A 21638-nucleotide genomic window follows, 5' to 3' on the forward strand; every position below is an offset into this window, starting at 1 on the left:
AGGTTCAGCACAAGCAGTGACATCAGGATCAATGCCACTCATCAATATGCTAAGAAAATCATGCTTGGTAATGAAGGGGATTCTGTGAAGCATCCCCCTAATACCAAGCTGGTGGCCATTTCTGTGGCATCTTGCAGCCATGGGTCCCCAAGTGATCATTCCAGGAACCAGTTCCTTGATGCAGACATATCTGACCACCTTCAGTCACACACAACACATGTTCTCAGCAGTTCAAGGAGGCACCAATGCTACTCAGAGCCCAACACTGATGACCAGCCCTGCAAACAGAACTGTCTCCAGAAGCTATTTGGGAAGAACCAAAAGATAACTAGCTGCAGAGCCAGTTGCCTGAATGGAGAGGATGATTCTCTGAGGCAGCAGACATCATTTTCCACCAGAGGGGCCAAAGCTTATGAATCAGAGATTCATCAAGGATATCAAGGTGGGTGAAAGGAGTGCCACAAAGCCTAAGATGAAGAAGTTTTCGACCTCAATATTGAACATGCATTTGTCCAATCCAAATACAGTGAGCTCCCAAGAGAGTGCTGCTTCTCACATTGTTGAACTTTCCATGTTTACACCTGGTGAATCTTCCTGTCCAACATATTGCCCTTTTCAGGGCCAGAGAAAGTGGGAGAAAATTTCATCTGACTTGTGCGGTGGCCGTGTCATTTCTGGAATGTGTGGGATCTCTTCTGTGCTGTCTTGCACAAAAGAAGACACCCTCAAGTGTCAGTCAGAAATGCACTCTGAAACTCTTCACCAAAACATGTGGTGGTGCAAAGGTTTGGCCCATTTGAGAAACTGCTCCTTCAAAAAGAAAAAAAGGGCATTCTGATCAGAGAAAAAGAACAGATCTTCTCTAGGAAAGCCCACACAACCACCTCTCCATGCCTCTGGTGTTCCAGAAGCCAACTCTCTGTAGGCTACACAGAAAGACATGCCCTTAAGGGCAATGGAGGTACTTGGAGCTGAGGAGAAGACTGGCCTGAGATGATAGAAGGTGTCGGAATTGAGCCGATGGCCCCACCAGAGGTGATGGGAGGTGCCGGAGTGGAGCAGTCCTCCAGTTCTGATATGTTGGAAAGTGCCGAAGTGGAGCCAACAGCCCTGTCAGAGGCAATGGCAGGTGCCAGAGCGGAGCAGAAGGCCATGCCCATGGCTAACAAATGTGCCAGAATGGAGCTATTTGCTCTGCCAGAGGCAAAGGAAGATGCCAGATTGGAACAGATAGTCGGGCCCAAGGAGGTGGCAAGTGCCGGACTGGAGCAGTTGGCCAGGCCCAAGGTGATGGAAAGCGAAGGAGCAGAGCTGTCTGCCCCTCCGGAGGTGATGGCATGTGCTGGGACAGAGCAGAAGGCCCAGTCCAAGCAGATGGAAAGTGCCAGAATGGAGCAGATGGCCCTGCCAGAGGTGATGGGAAGTGCCAGAGCAGAACAGACTAGACCTACGGCTCTGGGAGGTGTTGGAGTGGAGAACAAGGCCGGACATGCACCACTGGAAGGTGTCAAAGTGGAGCAGAAGGCCAGGCCCATGGAGATAGAAGGTGATAGAGCAGGCAGATGGCCTCGCTGGAGGTGACAGAATGTGCCAAAGTGGAGTAGTTGGCCACATCAAAGATGATGGCAGGTGCTGGAGCTGAGCAGTTGGCCCCATCGGAGGTGATGGCAGGTGCTGGAGAAGAGCAAATGACCAGACCTGTCACAATGGAAGGTGCTAAAGTGCAGCAGAGGTCCTCACCAGAGGTCACGCAATGTGCAGCAGCAGATGAGATGGCCAGTCTAGAAATGTAAGAAGGTGCCAGAGCAGATCAGAGGGCATTGCCAGAGGTGCTGGAAAGTGCTGGAGTGGAGCAGAAGGCCCAGTGCAAGATGATAGCAGGTGCTGGAGAGGAGCAGACAACCAAATATGCAAGGATGGAATGTGCCAGAGCAGAGGAGATGGATAGACCCAACATGATGGAAAGTGCCAGAAGGAGCAGACGGCCCTGCTGGAGGCAACGACAGGTGTCAGACTGGAGCAGTCAGCCCCATTGGAGGTGATGGAAGTTGCCAGCGCAGAGCAGACAACCTCGCTGGAAGCAATTGTAGGTGCCGGAGTGGAGCAGAGGATCAGATATGCAGCAATGGAGAGCTCTGGAGTGGAGCACAGGACCAGGTATGCAGAGATGGCATGTGCTAGAGTAGAGTCAAGACCAGGCCCAAGGTGAAGGAAGGTGCTGGAGCAGAAAAGAAAGCCTGTCCGGAGGCAATTGCAAGTGCTGTGACGGAGCAGACAGCCAGTCCTGAGGCAAAGGAAAATATCAGAGAGGATCAGACGACCAGATAAGCAGTGATGGAATGTGCTGGACTTAGCAGATGGCCAGTCCCAAGGCAAAGGAAGGTGCCAGAGTGGATCAGTGGAACAGATATTCAGCAATGGGATGTGACAGAGCAGAGCAGATGGCCAGCCCAGAGTGGAAGGAAAGTGGCAGAGTGGAGCAGATGGCCAGGACCGATGTGATGGCAAAGGCAGGAGCTGAGCATACGGTCAGCCCGGAGGAGAAGGAAGGTGGCAGAGTGGAGCAGATGGCCAGTTTCAACATGATGGAAATTGCTAGAGAGGAGCAGATGGCCCCACCGGAGGCGATGGCAGGTGCCACACCAGAGCAGTCAGCCCCATCGGAGGTGATGGAAGTTGCCAGCGCAGAGCAGATGGCCTCACCAGAAGCAATGCCAGGTGCCAGAGTGAGGCAGGCAACCATATAGGCAGCTATGGAAAGTGCCATGGTGGAACAGACAACCAGATAGGCAGCGATGAAGAGCACCAGAGTGGAGCAGAGGACTAGATATGCAGCGACGGAATGTGCCAGAGCAGAGCAGTTGGGGAGGGGAAGGAAAGTGGCAGAGTGAGCATATTGCCAGGCCTGATATGATGGAAGTGTCAGAGAGGAGTAGAATGCCCAGTGAGAGGTGATGGCAGGTGCTAGACTGGAGCAGTCAGCCCCATCGGAGGTGATGGAAGTTGTGAGCGCAGGGCAGATGGCCTCGCTGGAAGCATTTATAGGTGCGGTAGTGGAGCAGAGGAGCAGATATGCAGCGATGGAGAGCGCCGGAGTGCACTGGAGTGGACCAGATGGCCAAGTGTGCAGTGAAGAAATGTGCCAAAACGGAGCAGATGGCCAGGCTCAACGTGATGGGAAGTGCCAGAGAGGAGTAGAGGACCAGATAAGCAGTGATGCAAAGTGCTGGGTGGAGCAGACTGACAGCCCAGAGGGGAAGGAAGGTGGCAGAGTGAAGCAGATGGCCAGGACAAGGAGTAGGAAAATCAGAGAGGATCAGATGACCGCATATGCAGTGATGGAATGTGCTGGAGTAGAGTAGATGGCCGGTCCCAAGGCAAAGGAAGGTGCCAGAGTGGCTCAGTTGAACAGATATGCCACGATGGAATGTCCCAGAGCAGAGCAGAAGGCCAGCCCAGAGGGAAATGAAATCGGCAGAGTGGAGCAGATGGCCAATTTTGACATGATGGTAATTGCTAGAAAGGAGCAGATGACCCCGTCAGAGGTGATGGCAGGTGCCAGACCAGAGCAGTCAGCCCCATCGGAGGTGATGGAAGTTGACAGCGCAGAGCAGATGGCCTCACCGGAAGCAATGGCAGGTGTCAGAGTGAGGCAGACGACCAGATATGCAACTATGGAAAGTGCCGTGGTACAGCAGATGACCAGATATGCAGTGATGGAATGTGCTGGAGCAGAGCAGATGGCCAGGCTCAAGGTGAAAGAGGGTGCCAGAGCAGAGAAGACAGCCCGTCCAGAGGCAATTGGAGGTGCTGGTGCAGAGCAGATGGTCAGGCCCAAGGTGAAGGAAAATATCAGAGAGGCTCAGACGACCAGATATACAGTGATGGTAAGCGCCGGAGGGGAGCAGACCACCTGATATGCAGTGAGGGAGAGTGCCAGAGGGGAGCAGAGGACCAGATATGCAGCGAATGAAAGTGCCAAAGCAAAGCAAAAGGCGAGTCCCAAGGCAAATGAAGCTGACAGCGTGGAGCAGTCGACCACATATGAGGTGATGGAATGTGCCAGAGCAGAGCAGAAGGCCAGCCTGGGGGGGCGGGGGAAGGAAAGTGGGAGAGCATGGCAGATGGCCAGTTTCAACATGATGGAAATTGCTATAGAGGAGCAGATGGCTCCACCGGAGGCGATGGCAGGTGCCAGACTAGAACAGTCAGCCCTATCGAAGGTGATGGAAGTTGCCAGCGCAGAGCAGATGGCCTCACCAGAAGCAATGCCAGGTGTGAGAGTGAGGCAGACAACCATTTATGCAGCGATGGAATGTGATGGAGTAGAGCAGATGGCCAGTCCCAAGGCAAAGGTAGGTGCCAGAGGGAAGAAGATGACCAGATATGCAGTGAAGGAATGTGCTGGAGTAGTGCAGATAGTCAGGCTCAAGGTGAAGGAAGTTGCTGGAGCAGAGAAGACAGCCTATCCAGAGGCAATGGCAGGTGCCTTAGCAGAGCAGACAGTCTCACTGGCGACATTGGAAAGTACAGGAACTGAGCAGATGACCAGAGGCGGGAATGGAATGTATCAGCATGAAGCAGACGGCCAGGCCTGAGGCGATGGCAGGTTCTGGAGCAGAGCAGTTGGCCCCATCAGAGTTGATGGAGGGTGTCGGAGAGAAGCAGATTTCCTGACCTGTGGTGATTGGAGGTTACTGAGTGGAACAGATGGCCAGACCTGTGGCGATAGAAGGTGTCACAGTGGAGTAGATGGCAAAGTCCGAGGAGATGGCAAAGTCCGAGGAGATGGCAGCTGGTGCAGCAGAGCAGAGGGACCCACTGGAGGTGATGGAACGTGCTAGAGTGGAGCTGATGACCACGTCGGAGGAGACTGAGAGTGTTGGAGCTGAGCCCATGCTGGGTCAGAGGCGATGGAATTGGAGGTTTAGATCTTGACAGCTTTCATATCATGTGTTATGTAGTCAGTGTCTATTTTTGGACTGGCAGAAGCTGCTGTTAGCTTTTAAACTTATTTGCTTTTCAAGGCACTGATAATGGATATGCAGGAAATCCATGCTGTCTATAAAGGACCATTCTCCAAATTAAAAAAAAAAAGCATATTAAAATTTGTAAGCATGTAAGAACAAGGAGTCTTCATTTTATTTAGAAGTGGGGACCATTGCTGGTATTATACAAACATGTTACAAAGTAATACCAATCCTTTTTTTCATTCAATAAAAAATAGAGAAATAAAGGTACAGAAATGCAGAAGAATCTTTCTTTCTTTCTTCCTCTCTCTCTTTCTTTCTTTCTTCCTTTCTTCCTTTCTTTCTTTCTTTCTTTCTTTCTTTCTTTCTTTCTTTCTTTCTTTCTTTCTTTCTTTCTTTCTTTCTTTCTTTCTTCTTTCTTTCTTTCTTTCTTCCTCTCTCTCTCTTTCTTTCTTTCTTCCTTTCTTCCTTTCTTCCTTTCTTTCTTTCTTTCTTCCTTTCTTTCTTTCTTTCTTTCGAGAGGGGAAGGGAGGGAGAAGGAGAGATGAGAAACATCAATATGAGAGACAAACTTTGATTGGTTGCTTCTTGTATGCTCCCTGACTGAGAACCAAACCCACAACCCAGACATGGGCCCTGACTGGGGATTGAATTGAGGACCTTTCCATTTGAGGGATGATGCCCCATCTACTAAGCCACTCCCATCAGGGCCAGCACACTTTCACTCTAGCATCATTTGCCAGTGTGATTTTAATGTTGCTTGAATACTTTCACTTGTTTATAAGATCCTTCCTCAGTGGATCTATTTAAAGTTATACCTTACATTGAGATTTTAAAAAAATTAAAAAACTACTCTCCAACATCTTCATTTGCTCAATTTTGCACGAGTAGCTTTGAGCATTTCACAAGTGTGGGGCACTGACCAGTGGAGAGAAACACAGAATTCCTGCTCTCTTGAACCTCATGTTTCAGCAGAGAAGAACAAAAACAAAACCATGAACATTAGCTGTTACATTGTGATAAGTGCTGTAAAGACAATGAAGAAGGGTCAAGGTAGAAAACTGGGGTAGGGGAAGTGGGGAGCAGCTCCAGATATGTAACCATGGAACAGTGTATAAGAAAAAGGAGATATACTTACATTTCATCCTAAAGGGTGTGAAGGAGCTGCCAATGAAAACAGGGTGAGTGATACGGGCCAAAGCCCTGAGACAAGAAAGATATTGTCATGTCTGAGGAGCTTCAAAGAAAAATAAGAGCCATGTGACTAGCAGATAATGAACAAGAGGGGATGGAGGAATACGAATGAAGATTGAGGGGAAAGCTGGTCTCAGTTGATGCAGGGCTTCCTAGATAAACTAAGTTTGCTGAATTTTATTTTAAGCACAATGGAAGATGAGTTTTAAGTTGGGGAGTGACAATCTAAATTACTGTAAAAATAGCAATGACATTAAATAAATATTTATGTAGCACTGATTATGTGTCAGACACTTCTCAAAGGAGTCAATATTGATTAACACTTCCAATAACCCTATGAAATGGAATTAAAGTAAGGCACACACAGAGGTGACGTGATTCACCCAAAGTGGTGCAGCTAGTAAGTTGCAGAACTAGGGTGAAGTCTGACCCGTCATATGCCGCAAAAGTCACAATCTATGTGTATCTAGCTAGCATCTGTCACCTGTCTTTTAAAAGCTGTGCATAAGTAGCACAAAGTGATGCTTCAATCCATGAGGACAGATGAGATTTGGGGGCAGGGAATTCATTTTGACAGAAGAAGAACTAAGATTGAACCCGGGCTGACCCCACCAGGGTGGGCTGAGGACAAAGACAAATCTAGGGAAGAAACTGACAGTCAACCCATAAGAGCAGGAAACTCAGGATAGGGAGTGACAGGGAACTAAGATAGGAAGTGTCCTAAGACAAAGCGAGTGCTCCATCCTGCTGCATGATGCTGAGAGGTGAGTAAGATGATGGAGAAGTCTGTGCTGCATTTGTCATGACCATGGAATGGGAGGTTGTCATGAACAAGTATGAAAGAAGTCTTAGAGATGGGATGAGGAGTGAATGAGAGATAAAGCTGAGGCCCACTATGTAGGCAGCTCTTTAGAATTTTGTGGTGATGAAAGAGAGAAATAGCTGCAGGGAGATACTGTGTCAGGGAGAATACACTCACACCCAGGTACAGATGAAGCAAGAGAGCATATGTCTGTGCTGGTGAGATGAAGGGAGACTTTGGGATCAATGAGTAAATCTCTTCAAGGAGACAAAGCAGGACAGGATTTAGGAAGACATGGAAAATTCAAGTTCAGCCTTGGATGGAGGGGGAAAGTCCAGTACTTATGTGTGAGAAAAGGCTATGTGCCAGGTTAGCAGAGAACTTCGGTCTGTGGGTTCTTGCTCTGCATTCTGCAAAAGGGCAAATAAGAAACATCAAAAACCATTTCCAATGAGCCACCCTCTATATCATGCATTACATAAGTGATTTCAGTTCATTCTCAAAAAAACTCTGAATCAATATTTTTAAATTTTAAAGAACAGCTGGTGGAACTCAGACTCAGAGAAATTCAATTACTTGTCCCCAATCTCAGATTCACTCAATGCCAGAGCTTAAATCAGAAGGTGGTCAGCCTGGCTCTAAATCTGCTTCTAGATTTAGAAGCAAAAATTCTTCTTGGACATTGACTAGTAAGTAGGTGGCAAGGCTGAGAGAGCTAAATCAGCCTTCCCACCCGTATGCACCTGGCTACTGGCAGGGCTCAGTTCAGAACTTGAGTCTCTAGGCACCCAGACCAGCCTTTTTGCTGCTGTACCTAAGTCTCCATTGCTGTAGTGGAAGGACTCACTTTAGAGTGGAATATATGACGTTGATTATGAATTGGTTCACTGAAAATTTAGTGAAATTTTGGGTGGAGATTGTCACAATTTAAATCATGAAAATCAGATAGAATTGTTTTTCCAGACAAAAAGTAAGTCAGAGAACTCTCTGCATAAGTAGTGAAATTTTCTTAATGAAAACTTTGTGTATACACAAAGAGCTTTTAAACAGAATTTTCCAAGTGCCTGATTAATTTTAACCAGGGTGCTAAGGTGATCAGACACAGTCTGGTTATGTAAGGAAAAATGCAATGAAAGACAGAGTTCTTTTTTTTGAACACGTATGTACTACAGAAGCAATTTAAAGGAAGTCCAACAATTCTTCATTTAACAAATCTGTTTTAATACAGCAATGGCAATTTTTTTAAAGGTGGTGAATGTGTTCGTGAAAATTTCTTTCCTTTATAACAAGAGATTTCTGTTTAATATGTTTCTAATTCAAAGGCTGTCAGATTTCCAAGATCTTAACATAAAATGCCAAGAGAAACTTTATTTTTATAATGTAAGGAGGTTATATATTTCTCATTAAATCTTATTATTTACTCTATAGTTTCAGTCTAGCATCTGAAAACTTTTCCCTTGGTGGTTTTAATATTTCTTCTGACTCCATTTTATGAACCATTTAAGTACATCTTTTACACCAGCCAGTGTGCATTGTGGTAGCCTGTTCAACATGGACATCAGCAGCTTAATACCGGTGCAACCTAACAGCATCTCAACTCATATCCCACAGATGGAATTTCTCAAACAGGATCCCCTCAAGTCCCACCAGGTCATGTATCTGTCCCTCAAAAGTGTGGGCACTGTGTGAAAACAACTTGGATTGGTTTCCCTTTTTCCCTTTTATTTCCTCATTCTTCACACAACTCCACAGGAAGGCATTTTCCACCACTAAGTGCATGGCCCAGGCTAAGACTCTGACAATAAGTAAGTTTCTATCTGCCAGAGCATAAAGAGAAGGCACCTAGGTTTTTAATTTGCACACCCAAGTGCCAAAACGGATGTCACTTTATTAAAACACACACACACACACTTTTTTTTTCAATGTTTTTCAACTACTTGTGTAGGTTTGTGTTTCTATAAAATAAATCTTTTGGTTGTTTAAGATCTTGTAATTTACTTCATTCTACAAAAATGAGGAAAATTACGTACCAGTTAATGATTAATAATATGGTAATGGGAGTCATTTGTGTTGTGCTGTTTAGATAAATCATGATTATCTGCAGTTTCTGAGTCAATCCCTTTTTGGTGCCTAACATTAGATGAGAAGAAATGTCTACTAGTTTAGTAGAAAGCCAACGTTCAATCGACTGGCCACTCTCATCAGAAGCTCAAATGAGAGAAAGCTTGCAAAAGAACTGTTTGAAGTTGGGTTAAGAATAAACATAAGCCTGGGAATGAATTAGTCAACATCCTGTACTACCTGTTAAACATGTACTTCTGCCTCTTCCTGTGAGGGTTACCCAGGAGGGCAATTCTTGATGATACCAAGTGAAAGAGTTCTTTTGACCTACATCATCGCTGTACCGTAACATGAGAATAAACACTGGCAGTATCTATAATAACAGGGATGTACTTATTTTAGCTTCAATTTTCTTCTTACCATGAAATTGACTGAATATGACTCAGAGGATGGATGGATGAATGACTGGATAGATGGACCGATGGATGGATAGAGAGATATATAATTGTAGATACAGATATGGATAGTGATAGAAATTTGCATACTGGTGGTCATTTACATTTTAAAAAATGACTCATACATATTCTACTATCTCTAATCATTATCTCTGAGAATTTTTTCTTTAAATGATTTTGATCCATAATATCAATCTAGAATTCTCTAAATGCCACAATAATGAATGTACTTAGATTTTTGTAATATATGTCTGACACTACTTTTTGATGATATTGATAAAGTTATTAATAGCCTGAAAAAAAATATCTGCACAAGGAGGCCAGTGGCCTTCATACACAGAACAGGAATCTTGTACCACATGACTCTTTAGACAACAATAATAGGAAACAACCCCACAAATACCATTAAAACCTCAAAGAAAATTCCTCCACAAAAGGAAGTTCTGACAACAGATGATGTGTCCAAGGTGGCCAAAGGGATTTAGAATGTGTGCGTAAGGTGGGTCTTTTTTGTGTGTGTACATATTCAGCTGGTCTATCCATCGAGGGCTCTACCTGTCCTGGAGATTGTGCCCATTGTTTATTCAGCTGCAGAGAGACTAGAGTCTAAATTTATCCTTATTTCAGTTATGCTCTAAAGGCAAAAATTTGGAAGAGCAATTGGGAGCCAAGAGACATCCTTTGTCTGAGTGAGAAGTTTTACTTCACAGGAATCTGGGGTCTTGCAGCTCAGATCTACTTTTGGAGGATTACAGGAAACTCCAGTCCATTTTTAGACAGATGTGAACATCGTGTTGGGTCAAATCATGAAATTAAATCTGACATACACTTTCTTTTTTTTTTTTCAATGTATTTTATTGATTATATTGTTACAATAGTTCCAACTTTCTCCCCTTTACTCCCCCCACCCAGCATCTCCTTCCCCCAGCAATACCCCCCCAAGTCCATACCCATGGTTTGTACATACAAGCTTTCCCGCTTCACCCTTTCATATATTCTTCTTCTTCTCTCTCTCTCCTTTTTTTTAGTAAATATGTGATTAATTAATTATTTTAACAATAAAAAATAACTATCTCTCCCTCTCAGATATTAAGACCCTTTGTAATCTTATAAAGGACAATGGGCGAAGGTCTCAAGCTCCTCTAGCTGCTTAAAGCTGGACATGGTCGTCGTCCTACCTACCCTTGGGTCCAGAAATCCCTAATAATAGTGGGGGTGAGGAGGAGAGGGTGGCCTTCCCACATGGGGAAGGATCGTGCAGACTCCAGGTCAGTTGGCTGTCTCCGGATAACGGCGTGCTTGGTTTAACAGGCTGGCATCCTTGTTGTGTTCTGGGGGCAACAGATTTGGCAAAAAGGGTTAAAAGACATCATTCAATCCATAACTACTAGATGACAAAAGGTAGGGATTAATTTTTCAATGTTCACATTAGGGGGAAAAAAAGGGGGGTGCTTCTTTGGAGGAAGGTGTGCTAGGCACATCTCACCTGTCCAAAACCCTTTTGCCCATTATACTTAGTTTGGGCTGAGGGAAATAGTTTAAGTTTCCCCCTTCTCAGACCTCTGGGTCCTTTCTGTCCAAGACACTAGGATTGAAAAGAGAAACCAGTTTTAAAGTGAAGCCCACAGATTACCCCATTCTTCAACAACCCAGCCACTTAGTTCAGTCAAACTGTTGAGTCTCAGGAGGCAGCGCTGCAGAGAAGATTAAGTGAGGCTTATACGTACAGACAATTACTCAGGTAATGAGATCATAGGCTTATGCCCTTTGAAAACAGAAAACACGTTAATTTATGTAACATAACCCACATACAAGTCTCTAAATCTGTAAGACTGTCTTGTTGAGAAGACATCCAGTTGCAAGGCACTTGACATTCTACTTGCCTGCAACTTAAATATCTTTGATGATATCACAGACGTGGTTTAATTTTCAAATGAAAACATATTTTAAATGAAAAGAAACTTTTAAGATGCTTAGCTGGACTACTTTATAGTCTACCACTGATCATTGTGATTTTCCTTGAATAATGATTTTTCTCCCTAAGATTATCCTCCTTGTCATTAAAGGGACTGCATTAAGTCCATTTTTAATTTATCCTGTTCATTTGCATAAACACAACAAGAGCAGCAAATGATCACTTATGATCTTTAGTTCTGCTTTGCTGGAACTTACCCAAGGAACATTGAGGGTGACCTTCTGTCTGCTCTTCAGGGCACAGAAGCTGGGCCACATACCTGGCATTCATCCTTGCCTGTACGCACCTGTCCTTTCCAAGTCTTTCTTGTTTTTCATTGTGCCTTAAGGTCCCTTCTAGCCATCTTTCAGGAAAACAACCTTTGTTCCTTCCCTGGAAAGATTGCTGTGGACCAAACAACCATAGTACCAGGCCTTTTATCTCGTGGACTTTTACTACCTTTGAAAGTCATTCCCAGTTCCTTGGGGCTTTTTGGTAACAACCTGAGTGCAAGCATGTCTCCTTTAGGCTTGACATTCCAGTCAAAGACTTGGTCAAAAAAAAAGAAAAAAAAAGGAACCTCTATTAGCAACTGGTCTTATTAGTTTTATGCAAAGAAACTTATGTCATTACTTAATTGTTTAGAATGCCAAACTCTGGAGAGATCAGATAGGGAGAAAAATATACAATGTGAAGGAAAATCTTTGTCCTAATATTCACTGAACTGGCATTTCCATTCTTCATATTTTCATTTTTCCCCACTAAAAAAATTTTTTTTTGTTTTTCCATTACAGTTGTCTCACTTTTTTCCCCCTCTTGCTTCCCTGCACCCTGCACCTCCCTTCCCCCACATTCAGTCCCCACTCAGTTGCCCATGACATACGCTTTCTTGATTGTATCATTTCTTGAAAGACTATACCTTATTTCAAAGATATGAATGATATAAAAGTAGCTGCTTTGAAAACTATCAGTGAAACTGTAGCATTATTTGGATGAGACCCAGTATTTGGAAACCCAAAATATTCCCATTTCCAATGTTTTTAAAGACAGTACATAATTTCTTCCTTTAGTCAAGAAAATCAATTAATGATGGCTATGAATGATGTTTGCTCACATTGTACAAGTGCTTCATATGAATTATTTAACCTTCATAAAATTATCATGGGATAATTATTATTAAAACTATTTTAGGTTCATTGGAAAGTGGCAGAACCGATGTAATTCAATATTTCACCCTATGCCTGTATGATTCAGAAAGTAAACATTTTTGTATATTTATACATAAAAGATTAATTAATGTAAGAATTTAGAAAGCCATACATGACACTGACAATAAGCAGAGCAATGTGTTCTAGAAGAGAGAGAAAGGGAAAAGAAGGTTTCAGTCTTAAGAAGCTTACAATCTAATAGTGAGGATAAAGCAAGAATAGACATGTTCACTATGAAACTCTTTCTATATGTATAGGCCTAACAAGTTATGCAATACTTCCAGACATATAATTTTATTTTCCTCTGTCAGATGTTTCTTTCACTAAGGAATCTATACCCTCCATCCATATTGTACATAGCTTACTGCCTTCTTAGTGCTCTGGTAAATTAATCAAAACTTAAACACTAAAGCAGACATTGAATTACATCTTCCCTCAATACTAATAAGAGTTTCCATAGAATACATACAAATGTGTTTTCATAACCTTGTTTCTCAGTATAATCGACATGCTGGCTTGGTACAGGCTTTGAAAGAAAGCAGGGTAAGGCCCTACTGGCCGACGATCTCTGCTACAACTCTTCCCATCTTCTTTTCCCTCACAGGAAGAGCAAGAACACTCTCTCCTCCCCTGTCTTCTCTGAACTCTCTCTGGCATTGTGTTGTCAGGAAAGTGTCTACCTATTTGACATCATCTCTCTTCTCAGGTCCCAGTGGCTCCCCTTTTCCTCAACAGCAATCATGTATGTTTTCTTCTTACATATGTTTGTACCTCTGCGTGTGTCAGGGCTGAGAGTGGGTGTGTGTATTACCACTTAACCCCATATCTTTTCCCTCCCATAGTTCTCTTTGCATCCAAAATCCCAGCCAAGGAAACAAATAGATTCCTAGGAAGCATAAGAGTATTAATTATATTTAGAGTTGGAAAAATAAACAGCCAGAGATGAATATCTCTAGGAGATGAAAAATATATATTTAAATATATATAAATTATATTATTTTTATTACACTACTGCATTATTTTATATATGAATATATGTATTGAGGTCAAGAAACTAGATATAAGGAAAGAGCCCAGACTTGACATGAAGAGTCTAGCATTTAGAGCTGGCTTGGCCGTTCACCTGCCCCTATGATATCGACCAAATCACACAGAGTCACTTTCTTTCTCCAGAATAACGGCTTCCCTTGCTACTCATTGTTGCTCCAGTCAAAAATAAAATGTCACTTTCTGTTAGAAGGCTTTATAAACTGCACACAGCTTACATGATACAAATGTAGGATTGTTAGCAAACAGCAGTCGAGGTCCTGCTGCCTGTCGCCACTCTCTAGGCAAAAGTTTGGTGAAAAGGGAACAGTCTTAATTCAAACAGAATTACTGAAGCCTATCAGGTCACAGCCTTCATCACTTAACCTAGCAATTAAGGCTAAACTCTAATGCTGAATTCTATCAGTTCCCCTGTTTGTTTCTATTGGGTTAGTTCACACACTAAAACAACAGAATACACAAAAGTGGCGCAATTCTGGAAGAATGGCAGGTTTCTGCCTCAGAGGCTCTTCCCTCTAGAACACCCAAAGAATAAAATACATTACTTTTTATGAAAAAGAAAAATATATAAATCTGTCCTCTTCCCCACCATATGCCAGAAGAAAAAAGAAATCACAGATGTCAAGAACACAGGCTGGAGGGAGCAGACTAGATAGAAGGACCAGAGTCCTCCTATTTACAGCTGTTGTTAGATATGCCTTTGAAGTAGACTTTACCTCCAAGTACATGTGTTTCCAGACCTTCAGATTTGCTCACTCCTGAGCCTTTGAACACACTGTTTCATTGGTGTGGAAGTTCTGTTCTCTCTTCTCCCATTCTAGTGTTCTGATTTGTCCTTTGGTGCTCACATCAAGCATCACGTCCTGAACCCTTCCTTGATTTCTTGGAACTCCTGCCCCACATCATCTAGCCTCTAGAACTGCGGAGAAAGAAATTTCTGTTGTTTAAACCACCCTGTCTGTTGTACCCCTAGCAGACTGATACAATCTTTTCATTATTTTTTTTTCCTGTAAAAGTAATATTTATTGGCCATCTAGATACTGCCTTTGAAAAGTACCATCCTTCCAGTATTTTAAAATAATTTGCATACTTCACGTATTCATCCACATAGCTGAAACATTGAAATGAGAAAACAGGTGATTATATGGCTTTTTATGCATTTCACATCACAACATAACCAGTGCAAGCAGTCTGTCATTTCTTGGCTCTGAGAAGGCAGAGGAGCTGCTCACTCAGGTTTTCACTTCTAACATCACTCCAATTATTGATGAAATTTGGGGTGGATACCTATTGCTTCTTTTAAAAAAAAATAAAACACAATTTTACTTATGTTTTTCTACAGAGAGGGAATAGGAAGGAGAAAGAGGGAGAAACATCAGTTGGGTGCCTTTGTACGCACCCTGACCAGGAACTGAACCTGTAACCCAGGCAGGTGCCCTGAACGGGAGTCGAACCAACAAGCTTTCGCTTTGTGGGACAATGCCCAACCAATGGAGCCACACCAATCAGGGCCTATGGCTTCTTGGCCACCTAATTACTCAGGGACAGGAATTCAAGGAGGGAGCTTAAAATGTTTCAAATAATTTTCACCATTCCACAGTGGTTCTCCCAAAAGGCTCAGAGGTAGAAAATAACCTGTCCTTATTTCTCTTTCTAGATGTAAAGACTTCATTTATATTTGTGAACCAGTTGGGAATCCACTTCCCAACAATGCACAGATCCCGCCAAATGCACAGCAGATTAAATACCCACTAGCCCAGGCTAACCTCTAGTTGGCAGTGCCCCTCAGGGTAGACCATGGAGATGGAATGACCATTTCTGAGGCTCTTCCATAGGGAGCACTTGTTAGTGCCCATGCTGGTTCTACTATCTGGCCAGGCTCCACAGGCTCCTACTCACTCTCACTCAGTACAAAAGCTTACACTCTTCTTGTTTTTCCTTCATCAAAGATTTCCATGCTTGCCAACTGGCTGGAACTCAAGCTGTAGTGTTTATTTTTGCACAACTCAAAGCCCTGCCAACTCCAGCTTTCTTCTAGATCTCCCACTGTACCCCAGGAAACACACAACCTTCCAATCCTAGGCTCGCCCTCAGTAAGTGAGGAAACACTTCCATGAGGTACCTATCAAGCTACCAGACTTCTTTATTTTTATTTTTTCAAGAGCCAAGAATGCATCTAGTCAAGTGAGTGTCAAATCTGAAGCAGCCTGCTGAAAAGCTCTGGCAAGTCCAACGCCATTGCCACCGTACCACACAGCACTGGACAGTCCCCTCTAGGACACAGAGTGGGAATTCTCTGAACATTTCTCTTGATGGAAAAGCACCGATTTTTGAAAACAGCTGAAAGATGTCTGGAGGCAAGCCTGGTGAATACACTGGACTCCAGGTAATGGGTGGCAATAAGCAATGAGCCTGTGCTAGAAAGCTGTCTAATGGCTCATGGCCGTCACCAGAGAAGCATTTCAGGCATGCCTGGAGCAATGGCAGCCTCCTCAGCAATAATTCTGCTCTGAAGGACAACCTCAGTAAGGACCGGGCTTAGTGCTTTATAGTCCTACTGCACACATTTGCTAAGAATTAGAATGCTTCCTTGAATGGAAAATATTTCATATGTACTTGATAGGCAAAGCACCTCAAGAGCAATTTTACAAGCAAAGAGTTGCCATCAGTTTCTTACCTGAGTGTGTAAGGATTACATGGCAAACACATAAAGACAATAGGTACACACTTCCCTTCTCACAAAACAGGACTAGGGGCTAAAATACCAGGTGCTATGCCCCCAGCGTCCTCTTCTGGTCTTGTTTCCAAATTTCTATAATAAATCCAGGAAGTCGTTTGTACAGCTGTGAGAAGATGGGCCCTAAAGGTATTTCCAGACTGAGAACTCAAGAGTTCCAGTGAAATTCTATGTCCACGTCAGAGGATTAGTTGAAGAGCTACAAGACTGAAATAACTGGTCCTCTGAGCTACAGGGAGATTGGGGTGACGGCACAGCCTCCTTGACCCAGGTGGCACTGGAGGGTAGCTAACATTGTAAGTCAAAACACACGCCGGCTGAATAAATAGAGCAGACTTTCTCCTTTAAAAGTAGAACTTAGCCCAGGACTGGCAACGTTAAAGCCTTTCAATTTGGGTCAGCTGTGTGGGTCAGGAGCACTCTGGTCCCTTCCTAACCAGGTCCTTCTAACTTACCCACCTCGCTCCCCCTCCTGGTATTCCTCTGTCACTACAAGCTGTAGCTAGCTGCATTTTATTACTGTACTTTAAGAGTGCCTGGCCTCAGGTGTCCTTTAAGAGAAAAGCGGCTGACATGGAGCAGCTAGACTCATCCTGGACCCTGATGTGGAGAAACCCCTGTGGCAGGGGAACTTCGATTTCAAGAAGTCTCAGTGCTCATGCGCTCACGTAACCCCCAAATTTCAAGTCACTGAGGCTAGGCTAATGTGCTGGAAAACTCAAGTAGCTTGGAACAGGATGGATGCCTTGTAGATTTCTCAGACCTTAGCCTAACCCCGCATTAGGAAAAATGTTTGTTCACTAGATGAACATTTGCAACATTGTATACTGTTGGGAGACAAGAAAGGAGAAAGAATGGGGCAGGGGAAGAGCAGATGAGAGATGTTCATTTCACTTCCTTCGGGGCATTGTGCGTTTTCTTTTCTTTTTTTTTTTTCCTTTGCAGCTACCTTTCCAAACAGGCAATTATTGCTGCTGAATTTCTCTTTCACAGTTCAAGACTGTTAAACCACATTTGGAGAGGCAGTTTCAAGCATGTTTTGATAATTCTATAGTCCTAACCAAGGCAGGTTTTGCTGCAAGAAATTCTTGAAATGTAGTTTTGGCATCATTTCCCACCACTAAACTAGAGAGCTTTCATACTATTTATGATATCATTGTCATAATTTTATTTCTAAATATGTCTGTAGCCCCATAAGATACTATTATTATCATTGCATTATACAGTCCCATTCTTTTAGATCTGCTCACATATTTACAATCTCCTTTTAATTTCCTATGCAACTCTGTCTTTTTTGGAGGCATTCTTCTTCTGTGTTATACCTTGTGATCCATAAATAGTAGGCCTATAGTGATGACTATGCACGTAAGTAGTTCCAAATAAATAACAGGATAATCCCTGTGAACAATTTTACTTCTGTTTTTAATTAGTACATATAAGGAAAAGTTAATAGATTTGTGAGAAAGATAATTTAGTAATAAGAATTTAAAAGGTTATGCTATGTGTAATGAGAAAATATCAAAAGTGATCTGTTCTCTGAGAATTCTGGCTAATCCATTTTATTCTGTACCTATGTATGCTGAAATGAGAAAGATAAAACCAACGTCCTGAAAATAAAAGTCATTGATAATATAAACCCTTTCATTTTATCTTCTAAGTAAAAGCTCAGCAAGAAATATAAATGTACAAAAGTAAAACACAAATGAAAACCACAGACCTAAGACACCTGATGACAAGATAACAATTAGAAAATTTAAAATGCAAATTTGTTGTATATATAGAGCTCATAGACACTTCCAAAATAGGTTGTTCGTGTGACTTCCAACATTGTAAAATGTAATTTACATATAATGGAAGCATATTTATATAGACACATGCATATACTTTCAAATATTTAAGAGGTACTTATAAGGAAAACGCAAATCAAAAGCACCACAAGATAGCACTACACACCTGTTGGAATATCTATTATCAATAAGACAAGAAGTAAGTGTTGGAAAGGGTTTGGAGAAAATGGAACCCTCATTCACTGCCGGTGGGAATGCCAATCGATGCAGTCACTATGAAAAACAGCGTGGAGATTGTTCAAAAAATTAAGAACAGTTACCACACACCCAGTAACTCCTCATCTGAGTGCCCACCTAAAAATTTTGAAAACACTTATTTGAAACGACATGTACTTCTATGTTGATTGCGGCATTATTCTCCATGGCCAAGACATAGAAGCAACCTAGGAGTCTTATGTATGATTGGATAAAGAAGACGTGGTACATATAGACAGTAGAAGACTGCTCAGCCATGAAAAGGTGACATATTGTCATCTGGGACAACATGCATGGCTCTTCAGAGTATCGTGCTAAGTCAAATAAGTCAGATGGAAGATATCAAGAACCATATCACCCCACTCATATGTAGAGTATAAAACAAAAAGTGACAAATGAACAAACAAAACAATCTCAGAGACACAGACAGCCAGTGGGGAAGTGGGGCTTCAGAAAGACGAAGAGGGAAAAGGGGGTCAAATATCATCTATGACTTGGAAGGAGACTAGACTTTGGATGGTGAGCACACAATGGAGTATACAGATATTGCATTATAAAATTGCACACCTGAAATTTATATTATGTTATTAACCAATTGTGGGGGACAGACAGACATGGGGAGATGTGGGAAGCAGACAGGCTTGGTTTAAGAGACTGACCGCTGTGTGGAGCCGCCCCCAGCTGGGCCCTTAGCTGGTGGGTTGTCTCCCAGGCCTGCTCTGCATCCCACCCTCTGGGGGATTTTAAAGATAGAATAGAAATCCAAAGTGGCTTTTAAGGAAAAGGGAACCTGCTCTGTTTTTCTCTGTGAACCCTCAAATCCTTGTCAGTAAAATGTGGAGAACAGAACGATAAGTAAGAGGAAGTGCTTTTGACCTTGTGTAAAATACCTGGATGTTTCAACCCTGTATTGATCTGCATTTCCCTTTCACTCCCTACCATTTGGGGAAGTGCTGCATATTTTCCTTAAGTACTTCCGCATGTGGAAAGTGGATAAAAACCCTGGCTAATAAAGAAATGGGGGTGATTTTCCACTAGAGAAAACCCCCTCCCTTCCTTGCTCAGATGGAGAGTGTCTGAGTAGTTTCTTCATCCACGCCGAGGGACCCAGAGTCTCTCTCAATCAATGTTACCCTAATAAATTTTTTGAAGTTTCTTTAAGATTCTAAGAAGTTCAAGATATATGCAATAGTCCAAAAACTGAGGCAAGTTGCTTCACCTTCTTAACCTAAGACTCAGTTTCCTTATCTGAAAAATAGTACTCATATAAATTAAACTTAGGAGATTGCTGTGATGCTTTTACAAGCAAACACAAAGGTCCAAGAATTAAGGATAATAATAGTTACATGTGCCTGTGTACCGAAACTACTTAAGCATACATGTGATGGCATTCAATCATATTGTTACAGAACCCCTGGGCTGCTCCAATTGAAAACAAACCCACAGGCTCTTTAGTTAGGGGCCCGATTGCCCGCCACCGGAATTATAACTCTCAATACCAGAGTTTAGTGAAAAGAAAAAGAATTGTTTATTTAACAGTTATATAGATTTAGATTATTTGCGGATTTCTGCTGTTAGGTCTTATGTTCTTTAAAACACCCATAAACACATATCCTTGCCTCCCCCCTACCAAACCTGGCCAGTCTTAGGAAGGTCAGAAACACCATTTCCCTACTTTCCAAACACAGTTCAGCTTTACCAGCAGCTGCCAATCACTCAGTTCTGACTGGGGAGGTCCTTTCTGTGCTGTGGTGCCCTCCAGCTCTCAATGCAGAACCGCCTGGATTCTCAGCCTCCTTGTTAACTGCCCTCTTCCTGAAAACCACATGGATCTCCTCTCCTTCTCAAAACCGCATGGCAAGAGCCTCTTAAAGCAGCCTGGAGACCCCTTCTCAAAGCCACATGGAGGGAGCACATGAGAGCGAGAGAGCTAAAATGTCCACAGCTGCTTATATATCCCTGACTGCATCCTCTGACACAGTGGGTGTTGCAAACTGTTCTGACCATTCACAGAACCTTAAGTAGGCTCTGTCTGCTTTTTCCATACCATCCCCTGGTTCAAGACCCCTCCCATCTACCTGAGGCCTTGGAAGCATCCAAGCAATTTTGCATAAGAAAGACACTAGCCACCAGCCTCAGGCATGTGGAGGCATTCTGAAAGCTGCTTCGTTCTCCCCATCCCCCAGCCCCAAACTCTGGGGATTTTTGGACTCCACTGTTTCTGTAACAATATAACAGCACCTATAAAAACTTTTGACAGAAGCTCCCTTATTCACCACTTCTTAACCCATAAACCAAATTGTTGATCTATGTTTTCTCAGTAAAACATACTGGCTAATGTCCCTGCCACTCTAAAGACTGCCTGGGCACAACTCCTACAACAAATAAGAGTTACATAAATAGAAGGGTCATTGTTTATCCCCAGTTCGAGAAAGCTAAGACAAATGCGTGGTAAAGATTCTATAAAAGGAAGTCATTACTGAATAATTGCTAATACATTAGAAGAGTAGAGACTTCCATAAGCAATTGATGCATATGATTTATAAATTAAATGCAATCATTTCATAGTCTTTTACTTATAAAATGAACAAAGGTAATCAAATCATTAACTATTAAGCAATTGCAGGAATCAAATAAAAAGCTTTACATTTAGAATTGCACCCCTGGCAGATACTTGGGTTGTACTGCAATATCTGACACATGAGCTCATGTGCGTATTTAATAAAATACAATGATTTCACAGTATAGAGTATAGTGGCATAGTGTTACTATATTTTATTAGTTTGTGATATAAACTACACATATATATGTTTCAAAAATACATTTTCTAAATAAGAACAAAAAATATATAAGCCATATACAGTAGTATGATGTTGTTTGTGAAATCTCTACTTATATGGAATTTTCTTGCCCACATTCCAGAAACGGAAAGTACTATCTAAACCCAGTTGTGTCACCTGACTGAGTAGCAAAGACTTTTGGAGTTTAGAACTTGAGGGTGGGCTGGTAAGAAGGAAGCATCCTTTTAGAATTTTAAGCTTCACTCTATTGAAATAAAAGTCTGTTAAATTAATTAAATATGGAGGCCAATAGACTGATATGGCTCTGAGGCTGTCGTGGCCTATGTAAGCAAATCAGAATCTAAGCCTCTAAGTGCCTCAAGAAGAC

General features: G+C 42.6%; 1 protein-coding gene and 1 pseudogene across 2 annotated transcripts in view; both read left to right on the forward strand.

Annotated features, from left to right (window-relative positions):
* The window catches only part of LOC150002045 (tRNA wybutosine-synthesizing protein 3 homolog), a 272954-nt gene that overhangs the window by 214570 nt on the left and 36746 nt on the right, over nucleotides 1-21638 (forward strand). The gene's annotated exons all lie outside the window — the stretch shown is intronic.
* LOC150002047 (rho GTPase-activating protein 20-like) lies at nucleotides 61-997 on the forward strand (annotated as a pseudogene).

This window comes from Furipterus horrens, unplaced genomic scaffold (genome assembly GCF_987537825.1).
Source record: "Furipterus horrens unplaced genomic scaffold, mFurHor1.1.pri manual_scaffold_9, whole genome shotgun sequence".
NCBI classification, from domain to species: Eukaryota; Metazoa; Chordata; class Mammalia; order Chiroptera; family Furipteridae; genus Furipterus; species Furipterus horrens.